The sequence below is a fragment of the Platalea leucorodia genome, assembly GCF_965183815.1.
Source record: "Platalea leucorodia genome assembly, chromosome: 16".
Classification (NCBI taxonomy): Eukaryota; Metazoa; Chordata; class Aves; order Pelecaniformes; family Threskiornithidae; genus Platalea; species Platalea leucorodia.
Genome location: NC_138838.1, coordinates 10,540,681 through 10,551,007, shown reverse-complemented (window position 1 = coordinate 10,551,007; position 10,327 = coordinate 10,540,681).

Here is a 10,327-nt window from a genome sequence, read left to right as displayed (position 1 = left end):
TACAAATTCACACTTAAGCTGCCACTTGCTCCTTTTCTCCCTCCTTGGCTGCTGCAGTTGTACCTGTACCCATCTTTGAGTGAATCAAAAGTGAATTGTAAGTGTACCCGTGTGAATCAAACCTGGGTTTTGACTCTAGAAGAAATCTGTCTGGTTACCACCGAAAACACGAGTGTGCCTGCAGTTCTTGCCCAGGTTTGCCCTCAGCCACTCGCCTACATACTGTACCAGCCGAAATACTGGCGGTAAGGCAGTGGGGCTCGGTGTGCGACGCGCGGTCAGGCAGCGGGCACCGGGCGTACCAGTGCTGGGTCTGTCCCAGCAACCCGCACCCGCTGTCAGTACTGGGAGGAGGACGGCTGTTGTTCTGAATGGAGAAATCCCTGCTGATTCAAGAATTACATTACTTCGGAAAGAGTTTTGCCTTTGTGCGCAGAACCGCGTGAGCCACGTAGCATCTCTGCCCGTGGAGCACCGCTGTGCTGCCGCAGAGACGAGGCCGTGAGCCTGAGCCTCGATTCCTGCATCGCAGCGAAGGGGCTGCGCAGGCACTCCGCAACCACGCCAGGAACAACTGGCTTGCTCCCAGTACCAAGAAATCCACCTCCACGGGTATTTTACATGCCCCAAGAAGCGGATGGGAGCTGCTGGGATTCTCAGTAGTGCGTGGCCAGCGTCTTTGGGTTTTATTACAAACTTCTGTGGATCTCACCTGGCTCCTGAAACACCTAAGGGCTTTTGAGGAAACGCGGGCTTGTGCTCCGAGCAGCACTGAGCCAGCGATGGAGGCAAACCAAGAGCTCAAGTGGCTGAATAACAGAGAAGCGAGCGTCCCTGCGGGGCGTGGTAGCAGCCCACCCGCTCGGCGGATGAAGTTTTCTAAATAACCACATCCAGAACTTCAACCCATATTGGGGAACCTGCAACTTTTCTCAGACAGAAAGATAGTATCTTTTATCTTTGGGAGCAAACGTAGTTTCTAGGTAGCCTTGGCTGAAGGCAGCGTGAGTAGTTTTCTCTATGTGAGCTATCTGTTTTTAAGAGCCCGACTCATTACTGGATGCTAACGCAGAAAGGGTTCAGCACCTTCCGATCTGCTGAGCCTGTTCTGCAACATCTGCCTACCGCCTTTCCCTCAAGGCCAGGCAAGAATAAGGCCGGGTGTCCCAATGCCAGGCAGAGTTCAGTTCAGCTGTAAAGGAACTGAATCAGTTACGGGGTGGGTTTTTCGGATGCTCATGCACACCGTTAGTTGCTCTCTTCTGTAGCTGTTTTCCCCAGGGATGCTCACAGGCTCCGAGCGTCCCAGGCATCAACTCGACCCATCACCACATTACAGCAATACGCGCTGAAATGCCGGTTTGGGTAGAGAGTCTGGATTTTGTGGTCTCGCCCCGCACGCTCATTACAAACCTCCTGCCTGCAAAGAGGTGAACTTAAGATGGGTCTTACCCCGATGCCAGCCTTTCATTCTCCTGTAGGAAGATCCTTTCCCCCAGCTTCTGGACACCCTTAGCTGACCCTCTGAGGAAAAAAGGGTGTGTGCACAGGACAGGCAGGAGCTGGTTTTCATTCTGACTGGCAGAACTCCATCCAGCATCATCCAAAGACAAGACAAACCCGTCATCACCCCTGCCTCCTGGCAGGGCCGGCAGCGCCGGGTTCGGCCCCGCTAGCAGCTACATCACCCCTCCTGCCAGCACACGGGCATTGCTGGGGGGATACACGTTGTAGGAGGGTGGAGGGGGCAGCTACAGAGATTCAGGCCTAATTTCTGTGGGCAACAACTGAAAAGCCGCTGGGTGGGGACCTGGGTCAGTCACGGGGCTCAGCTGTGCCCAGCCCCGCGGGCTATTTCTGCTGCTTGCACCTGGGTGCAGCCCCGAGGGTGCTGGAGCAGAGCTGGGAGGGGCTCTCCTGCCCCATACCAAGGTCAGTGATGATTTTATGTGTTCCTTTAGCGTCAGATGCTCAGTTTTGGTGCCTGGCAGAGCAGCGTGGGCTGTGTGTGCCCTGTGCCACTCGCTCGCTGCCAACGAGAGCGGCGGGGGCGGACGCAGCCTCCGTCCTCGGCCGGGGACTGGTGAAGCACGAGGTGCTTGGGGCCGGCGAAAGGCAGCACCTTCCCCACCCCGGCCAAGGTTTTATTGTCCTGCCTCTTTATTGTTGTGTTTACAAGCCAGGCGCTTTATAGGTTTTCCTATGAATAGTTTCAAGGAGAAGGTAATTACCTTATCACATGCAGGATGATTTATAGCCAAGGTGGCAAGGGACACTCAAGCTCCACATCGGCTCCGTTTGAAAGACAATCTGCCCGTTCTTCCGCGCGGGGTCACTGGGTGGGTGAGGACAAAGGGGCTTTAGTGCCCGCTCCCAGGACCGGGATGTCTCCTGCGGCCAAGCCCCGGAGGGAGCCTTTCCCCGGGCTGTGCCGGCAGCGCTCGCGCCCACCCGCAGCCCCCTGGGTTTCCCTGGGGCTGCCCGCGGTGGTGGGCTCTCCCCTGCGCAACCCGGCAAGGAGCAACCCAGGGAGTTCAAAGCTCAGGTTGCGGCTCGGGTTGTAAAGCCCTTTTTATTTAATGGCGTTACCTGGATCAGTACCCACGCGGCGTGCTGCCTGAGAGCCTGCGTGGCCTCGCGCGGGACCGGGCCGGCGTGCGCGGTGATGCCTTGGTGAACCGAAGCAATTGCTTTCGTTGGGCAAAACTCCTCGCCAGCGGCACCAGACCGGGCTCCCAGTGGCTGTGGGGAGGTTGTCGCACATAGCGACAACTCCCTTTGCCTTCACATAGCGATTTTTGTTTTTCTTTTTTTTTTTTTTCCCCCCTTCCCCCTGTAACTCTCTCTTTATGGACTCGGAGCAAAGCCAGTAACTCCCCGGTTACCTCGTGGCTGTTGTGCTCTGAGCATCCCGATGGATCCGGTGCTTCTGGGGTGGGAACGGCAGCCCCGGGGGAGGGAAGGGGCCGGCAGCGGCCCCGGTCGCCGGGCCACGAGGTGGCACCACGTCCCCGGCCACCGGCGGCCCCGAGCCCGGCGGCGTGGGCTCCCACGCGGGGCGGCTGCCGGGGCGCGTCCCGGTGCGGGGGCCTGGGGGTCCCCGGGGTCCCCCTCGCAGGGTGCAGAGGGTCCCCTCGCAGGGTGCACGGGGGTCCCCTTGCAGCGGGGTGGGGGTCCCCTCGCAGGGTGCACGGGGGTCCCCTTGCAGAGCGTGGGTGCCACCAGCCCACGCACCCACCGGAGGTTCCCCCCCAGGACCGCGGCACCCACAGCCCACGCCGGGGAGCTGCCCTGGCGCAGCGTGATCTAAGCGGGGTGCCGGCACAAGGGCGCTGGCGTGTTCCTCCGTGTCATAAACCAAACCTTTCTTCTCCCGGTGCGCGGCCCCAGGTGGGGCCGATCGTTATCGCCCCAGCTCAGGGGGGCGGGAGGCCTGCGATGCCCCTCGGGATGTGGGTGCTCGGTGCAGCCCCCTGGGACCCAGGCCTGTGCGTGGCCTCCCCAAGCGAGGGGAAGGAGGATTCCTCCCCTGGCCCCTCCATGGGACCCTGGGGTGGTGGGGGGGCCCAGCAGCGGTGCTGAGCACTGCGGGGCCGGGGCTCCGGTGGCAGTAACGGCCCATCGGTACATGAGCAATGGGGTGGCGAAGGCAGGGGTGACTTCCAGTGGCGGGGTCAGAGGGAAGAGGCTGATCCTCAGTTCATGCCTGCTGTCTCTCCCATAAAAAATGGCTCTGCGCTATCTTGCAGGCCGTCCCTCCCTAGGACCCGCTAATTCGGTGATTTTTATCCTGTCTGTTTTCCTTTTCTCCCCTCTGCCCCGCTGCAACCTTCCGTCACTCCTCCTCGGGGCGGCTCTGGGGTCGTACTGATGGATGGCCCCCGGCAGCGCCCGCACGGAGGAGGCGATGGCTGGCGAGGGGGCTTTCGGCACGGCCGACCCGACCCCCTCCGGTGGGTCTGACCCGGCCGTTGCGCCAGCCTCTGCTCCGAGGCGATGCTCTTGCCCCGGGCTGAGCGCCCGATGCAGGAAGGGTGCAGGCGATGGGGGAAGGAGCGCAGAAGAAAACCATGAGGCACCCCAGGGCCCCGGGCGCGGGCGGTGCTAAGCAGGGATGGGGACAGAGATGACAAAGGGGCTTGGCGAGACCTGGGGAGTGGGGATGTCCCTGGGCTCGCTTCTCCCCGTGCCACCCCTGGGGAAAAGGAGCCTGCGCTGCCCCGGGGGGGTCCTCCAGCTCCCCAGGAGCCCAGACTGGTATTTCAGTCTAGACATGCTGGTATTTTTTCAGTCCAGCAAATTTCCTTGATGGCCCAGCGGTGAAGCACGAGCACGCTCGGCACGCTGGCACGGGCGGCTGCGGGAAGGTGGGGGGTTCCCGCGGGGGCATGGTGGGCAGAGACTGGGCAGAAGCCCTGCCAAGGCCACGGGGGACCAGGAGCCGGTGAGGAGGTGACCGATGCACCGGGCACCCGCTCCTGGGGAGGCAGGAGAAACGTTTGCACCGCAAGAGGAAGGAAAACTATGCAAAACTTGAAATTTGCTCATAAAACCAGGCTTGCTGGGTGGGAAACTTGCTGCATCTTGCTCGAGCATTGGCCCGGTCTGCAGAGGGCTGCAACAGGCTTGCGTGAAAAGCTTTATTCAACGACCGCGGACGTTCCTGCTGTGCCGCATGTGGCCGCCTGGTCCCACGCGCCCGGCAGGGTTGGGCTGGGTAAATACTTTGGGGGGGCGACCGGCTCGGCGCTGCCGGAAACGTCGCGGTGATTCAGGGGTCAGTCCCTTCCCCTCGATGCTGCGGGCACCGGGCTGATGCTTTTACCAGCCTGCCCGCCCCAGCAATGCTCCTCCGCGGGCCACCTGTCCCGAGGGACCCCCGACGCCTGCCTGGGGACCGGCCGGGCGGACAAAGCTGGCTTTCAGGGCTGTGGCGGGGCTGGCTGTGCTTGGGCGGCCTCCGAGATGTGTGAAATTCGGCTTTTGCCTGGCTCCTTCCTGGAGCGGAACTGTTCTCAGCGAAACCGTCCCCGTCACCCGCCCTAATGGCTTTTCTCTGTGCACCCGCATTAATGAACGCGAGGCCCAGCCTAATCGGAGGGAAGCCATGCAAGTAATTGCTTGAATTTTTAATTTGGGGTTATGATAGGGGAATCAAAGTCACACGGCAGCCGCTGAGGCCGCCCGTGGCTCCGCGCCATTGACTCCTGCAATTTGCTTTTGATTTTTGCCCTCCCGGCTCCCCCCACGGCCCGGCAGAGACCCCGCTGGGGGCTGGGCTGGACCCTCCCGGGGAGGGCACCCAGCAGGGAAATGCATTTGGGGTGGGGGGCGCACCCGCAGCAGGGGCTGGGGTGTGCTTGGCCGGCATGGCCGTGCCCACCGGGGCCCTGTGCCACAGGTGCGAAGCCATTTGCAAACCTCCGGCGGCGTGTGCTCGCCCTCTCGCAACGACGGCCACACCTGCACCTGACCGCGCTGCCTACGGGGAGCTGGGGTTTATTTTTCTTTTTCCATTATGGCAGCTCACACCCTCAGCCCGGGGAGCCACCAACGGTGACCCCGTGGCCGGTGCACAACTGGTGCCACCGTCCTGGCATGAAGGGGCGAGCGATGCACAGACGGGCACCAGTAACCATGGGGCGACACGGGACAGCAGGGCTGGCCGGGGTTTGGTACCAGGGCTGGGGGCTCCTTGCGGTGCAGCTGGGGCTCACACTAAAGCTGTCCCCAGGGACGGGTCCCCCGTCAGCGGGGAGCTCTTCCAGCCGCGAGCATCTCCCGGGCCGCGGCACGCTGCCACGCTGCTTTTGTTTTCCCAGAAAACAACCCCACCTCCTGTGCTGGTTCCAGCTCGCTTCCCTCCTCTTTGTCTTAAAATTAATAAAAAATCAGAGGACGCGCGGCTGCTCGGTAAAGCAGAATGGCATCTGTGAAATGTCTGCCCTGCGTGGGGAGCCCGTGGCTGCCCGCGCCTCCCCGCCCGGCACCGCTCAGGGCTGGGCTCTCAGGAACTGGGCGCACTGGGAGAAGCCATGCTGTGCTGGTGCCACGCTCTGCTATTTGGCACGGCCACGCATGGGATGGACCCCACGTGCACGGGGCAGCCCGGCTCCTCTCGGGAAGCCGCTGGCTGGCAGGCTTTGCCCCGTGACCCCATGTTTGGGGTTTGGGCCGCTGTTGTGGTGTTCTTTGTGCCGCGATTCCTGGGCAGATAGCATTGTTTGCCCTGACACGTAAGCCAGTGACAACCTGCAAGAGCTCTGGCATGGATTCCGGCTGCGCAGCTCCGAGCCTGCCCCGCTTCCAGGGCCTTTTTATAGCCCAGCAGAACTTGTTTTGCTGTGGCAGCAAAGCAGAACCCGAGTGTGGGGTGGGAGCCGCGGGGGGACACGCGCGTGGCTCACGGTGGGTGCTGGGTCACGTTCGCACCTCCCTACCCCCAAACACCCCCACGGCGGGACCCTGCTCCCCCATGGTCGCTCAACTGCGGCGCTTGCCTCTGGCTCAAGACTTGGGGAGGTCAAGGGAAGCCCCCAGGCTCTGAAAATGGGGGGTCTGGGGTTTTGGGGGGGGTCCCAGTGAGGGCTAGGAGCACACTGCTGAGGAGGGGGACACGGTGGCCAGGCCACCAGTGCAGAAGGGCATGCTGCCATGGCCATGGGCGGAGGACAGGCCAAGGCGGTGCTGAGCCCCGCTGCCTGTCCTCTGGCAGAGCAAGGGGACCCGAGCAGCCCCGGAGGGGTCCTGCCTGCGAGCGAGGGGCTGCCAGCACCCCTGTGCTCCCCCTCAGAGCAGCAGAGCCTCAGCAAAGGACAGGGAGGTGAAGCCGGATTATGAAAGTGTTTCTTTGCTTTGCTTTTGAGAAAGGAGAACTTCAAAGGAGCCATTTATCACCAGACAAAGAGAGTCGCGAGTTATTTGCAAAGTGTAAGGGAGAAGCATTAATTATCGGAGTGACAGACAAACGCTGCTGCCGGGTGTCCTCCTGCCCACCCCTCCGCCCTGTCCCGGCAGCCTCCCCGGCAGCTCCCGGCAAGCCCTGGGTGGCACCCGCGCTCCTGTCCCTCCTGCCGTGCCGTCCCCGGCTCCGGCCTCGTCTGCCCTCCATCTGGGGCTCAGTGTGCTGGGTGGTGCCGCAGGAGACCTGGGTAATGGGACCGGGACGATGGATGTCCCCAAGGTGGGTACACCTGCACTGCAGCGAGAGGGACAACACAGGGGGTTCCCTGTTGTGTCCCCAGCGCCAGTGCTCTGCTGAAAGGCTGGGAGCTGCGGGCTGGGGGAAGTGCTGCCAGCAAAGCCCACCCGGAGCCCCCGCCCTGCCCGAGCGCTCCTCTTGGGCGAGATAGGACCACGGTGGAAACCAGTTGGGGGGAAATTTGGTACCTGAGCCACCCGGGAGCATCTCTTTCCCCATGCCCAACTTGCCCCAGCTGCCTGCAGGGCTGGAAGCTGAGGTTCGCTCAGGATTTGCTGTGCTCAGAGCCGGGGGACACGTGGGTGGAAGAGTCCTTTCTTCACCCCTGCCTCTCTCTGCGGCTCCGTGACCCCTCAGGCGTGTCCCTTCCCCTTCCCCTCGTGCCAAGCGCGTTGTGCAGCGTGGCCGGTGTCGGGGCATCCACAGGGGGTTGGTGCCAGCTGGGGACCACAGGTGACAGCTGATGGCCGTGGCCAGCAGCCAGGCTGGGGGACGGGGACAGCAGGGCTCAGCCCGGAGCTGGGGCACCAGACCCCTACAACTGAGCCACCATCCCAAAAGCTCTGCAGGAGGAGAGCCACAGCTCTGTCCATCGTCTGGGAGAGAGAAGATGAGGAGTGACAGCATTTACATCCCAAACCAAAGTGCCAACAGACCCGACCACACTTGGAAGGTGAAAGCGGCATCTGTGCCACCGTCCCCATAACCTCTGCAATGTTGGAGAGCTGCAAATACTGGGGTGGCCAGGGCGTGAGGGCTCCCCGTGGCCCTGCTGAGCGAGTCCTGTGCGGGGTGGGCAGCTCTCCCTTTCATGTCTGATCCGTCCCGAAACCACAGCTTCCCTTCGCCCTGCGCGGGGATCAACCGCGGGTCATATTTAATAAAGGTGGGGATGGGAGAAGACTTAAAAGCATTACATCACCTCGATGTGGGGGAGGCAGAGGCAGGCAGGGAATGCAAAATTCTCGTCGCAAGTGGGGGCGGAGGAGAAAAAAATATCAACCGGGGGATTTAATGGCCCTGTTTTGGTGGGAATTCTCTTGCCCACTGCCCGCGAGGTCAGAGGCGGTGTGTCTGCACGCGCTCAGGCGTTAAATGAAACTGTAAGGAAAAAAATGAGAGGCATATACGAAATGCGTAAGCGCGTCCGTGGCAGAAATCCTCCGGCGCCGCTGTGCCCGGCTGGCCTGCCGTGGCGGCTCACGGGAGAAATCCCTGATGGTCCCCAGGTCCCATGGCTCCCGTGTCCCCACACTGCCTGGGGTGAGGGTGGGCGCAAGGCTGCCCCGGCGGGGACGTGGGGGTGCCCTGGCAGGGTGCCCCCGCCTGCCCCAAGGCTTCTTCTGCCTGAGACGCAGCCGCACGGTGCCAGGAGCAAAGTCCCCGGTGCCGCAGCCTTGCCCGGGGCTGGCTGTGGCGGCCGCGGCTGGCACGGGCGGCTTCGCTGCCCGGGTGGGAGCTGCTGCCCGTGCTCAGGGCAAATGCTGCCAGTCCCTCCGTGGATGATGGAGGAGGCTGTGGCTGCAGGCGAGGGATTGCCTGGCCGAGGCAATCGTGCTGGGACAGTTATTCCCTTACGGCGATTGCGAGGGGATGGGCTTCTAGTCTGGTACTGGGGAGCCTCTCTGGTGCTGTGAGTGATGGGGGACATGCCATGTGAGTGATGGCCTCCAGCCATGGGAGTCGGTGGCCAGCAGCAGGTACCCAGACCCTCCCGCGGCACGCGTGGGCTGGCTGCAAACCGGGTGGCTTCGGAAAGCTGGGGGGCAAAGCAGAGCATATTCAGCTTAAAAAAAAACCAACACCAAAACACTGTGCAGCCGTCCGGTGTTCCCAGCCGCAGTCACCTCCTGGTGAAAGCTCGGGCTGATGCTCACACTGGGCTGGTGCCTTCCCCCGGCTGGGAAACTATGTGCTCCCAGCCCTGTGGGGCACCCATCGACCCCCCGAGCCGTAATGACCACGCTCTTCTGCTGAGAGGAGTTAATGAGCTGTGCCGGACAACGATGGGAAAAGGCCGATGGCAGTGAGGCTCCTGACACCGCTCGGAGGAGCTGGGTGTGGAGGAAGGGGGAAGAGCAATAGGGTGAGAGAGATGGACCAGAAAACAATATCCACTTCATTAGCCAGGTGGCTCCAAATGTGTGGAAACAGGACAAGGTCCAGGTCACCCACTGTGACAGAACATTATTATCATGCGATGCCATGAAGCCTGTGCAAAGACCAAGTCAAAGCTCACCAGCCCACTTGAAAGGGAGAGGGAATCTTCTTGGAGCAAGAGCCAGGCTGTTCCCAGGCTGGCAGCAGGGTGGGGGGGTATCCACAGGCAGGCACAGCCCATGCCGGGGGATCTGGGTGCTCAGCCCGGATCCTTCTCGCCCCCGGCACCCGTGAAGCCTCCTGCAAGCTCTGCCCTGGGCAGGAGCCTGCGGAGGGGGCAGCCGTGGGAGGAGAGCCTGGGGGGCACAGCGGGTGTGAGCCCGCGTCCTCGTGGCAGTGCGTTGTTGCTTGGGGACGGCAGCGGCTCTGCGTGGTCCCCCGGCCCCAAAGGTGGGTGGTCTGGCATCTCACCCAGCACCTGGGATCAGGGGAGCTTTGGGGTGATGAGAGACCTGCCGCAGTGTGAAGGATGAGAGCACCTATGGGTGCGAGGGACCTGGTGGGCATGTACCGCTTGCTCGCCCCCACGAGTGGGAAAGCTGCGCACAGCAGGGACAGTCACCCAGCACCCTGGTCCCTGCACCCTATAGACACAGGGAGGCTTGTCCATTTGGGCGCTGAACTCCTTCAGAGCTGACCTGAGCAGGGCTGGCACCAGGAGAGGCTCAACCTGCTGGTACCGGGTGCAGCAGAGCCTGGGACCCCCCCCACCCCCGCCGCAGGCGCAGCAGAGCGAGAGCTCGCCCGGTGCAGGACGGGTGCGAGGGGGCTGCTTTCGCCGCCCCGGCTGCGCAGCCCTGAGCGTGTGGGAGCAGAGCCGGGGAAGATGCTCGGCTGGGCTGGGTGCTCCAGGCTGGGAGCCAGGAGGGGGTTTGGGGGGATTTTTCAGTTCTCTTTGCTATAGGTTGTGCTCAGCCTGCCGTGTGCCCATGAAAAACCCTGCACGGCCATCGTGCGCTCATCCAC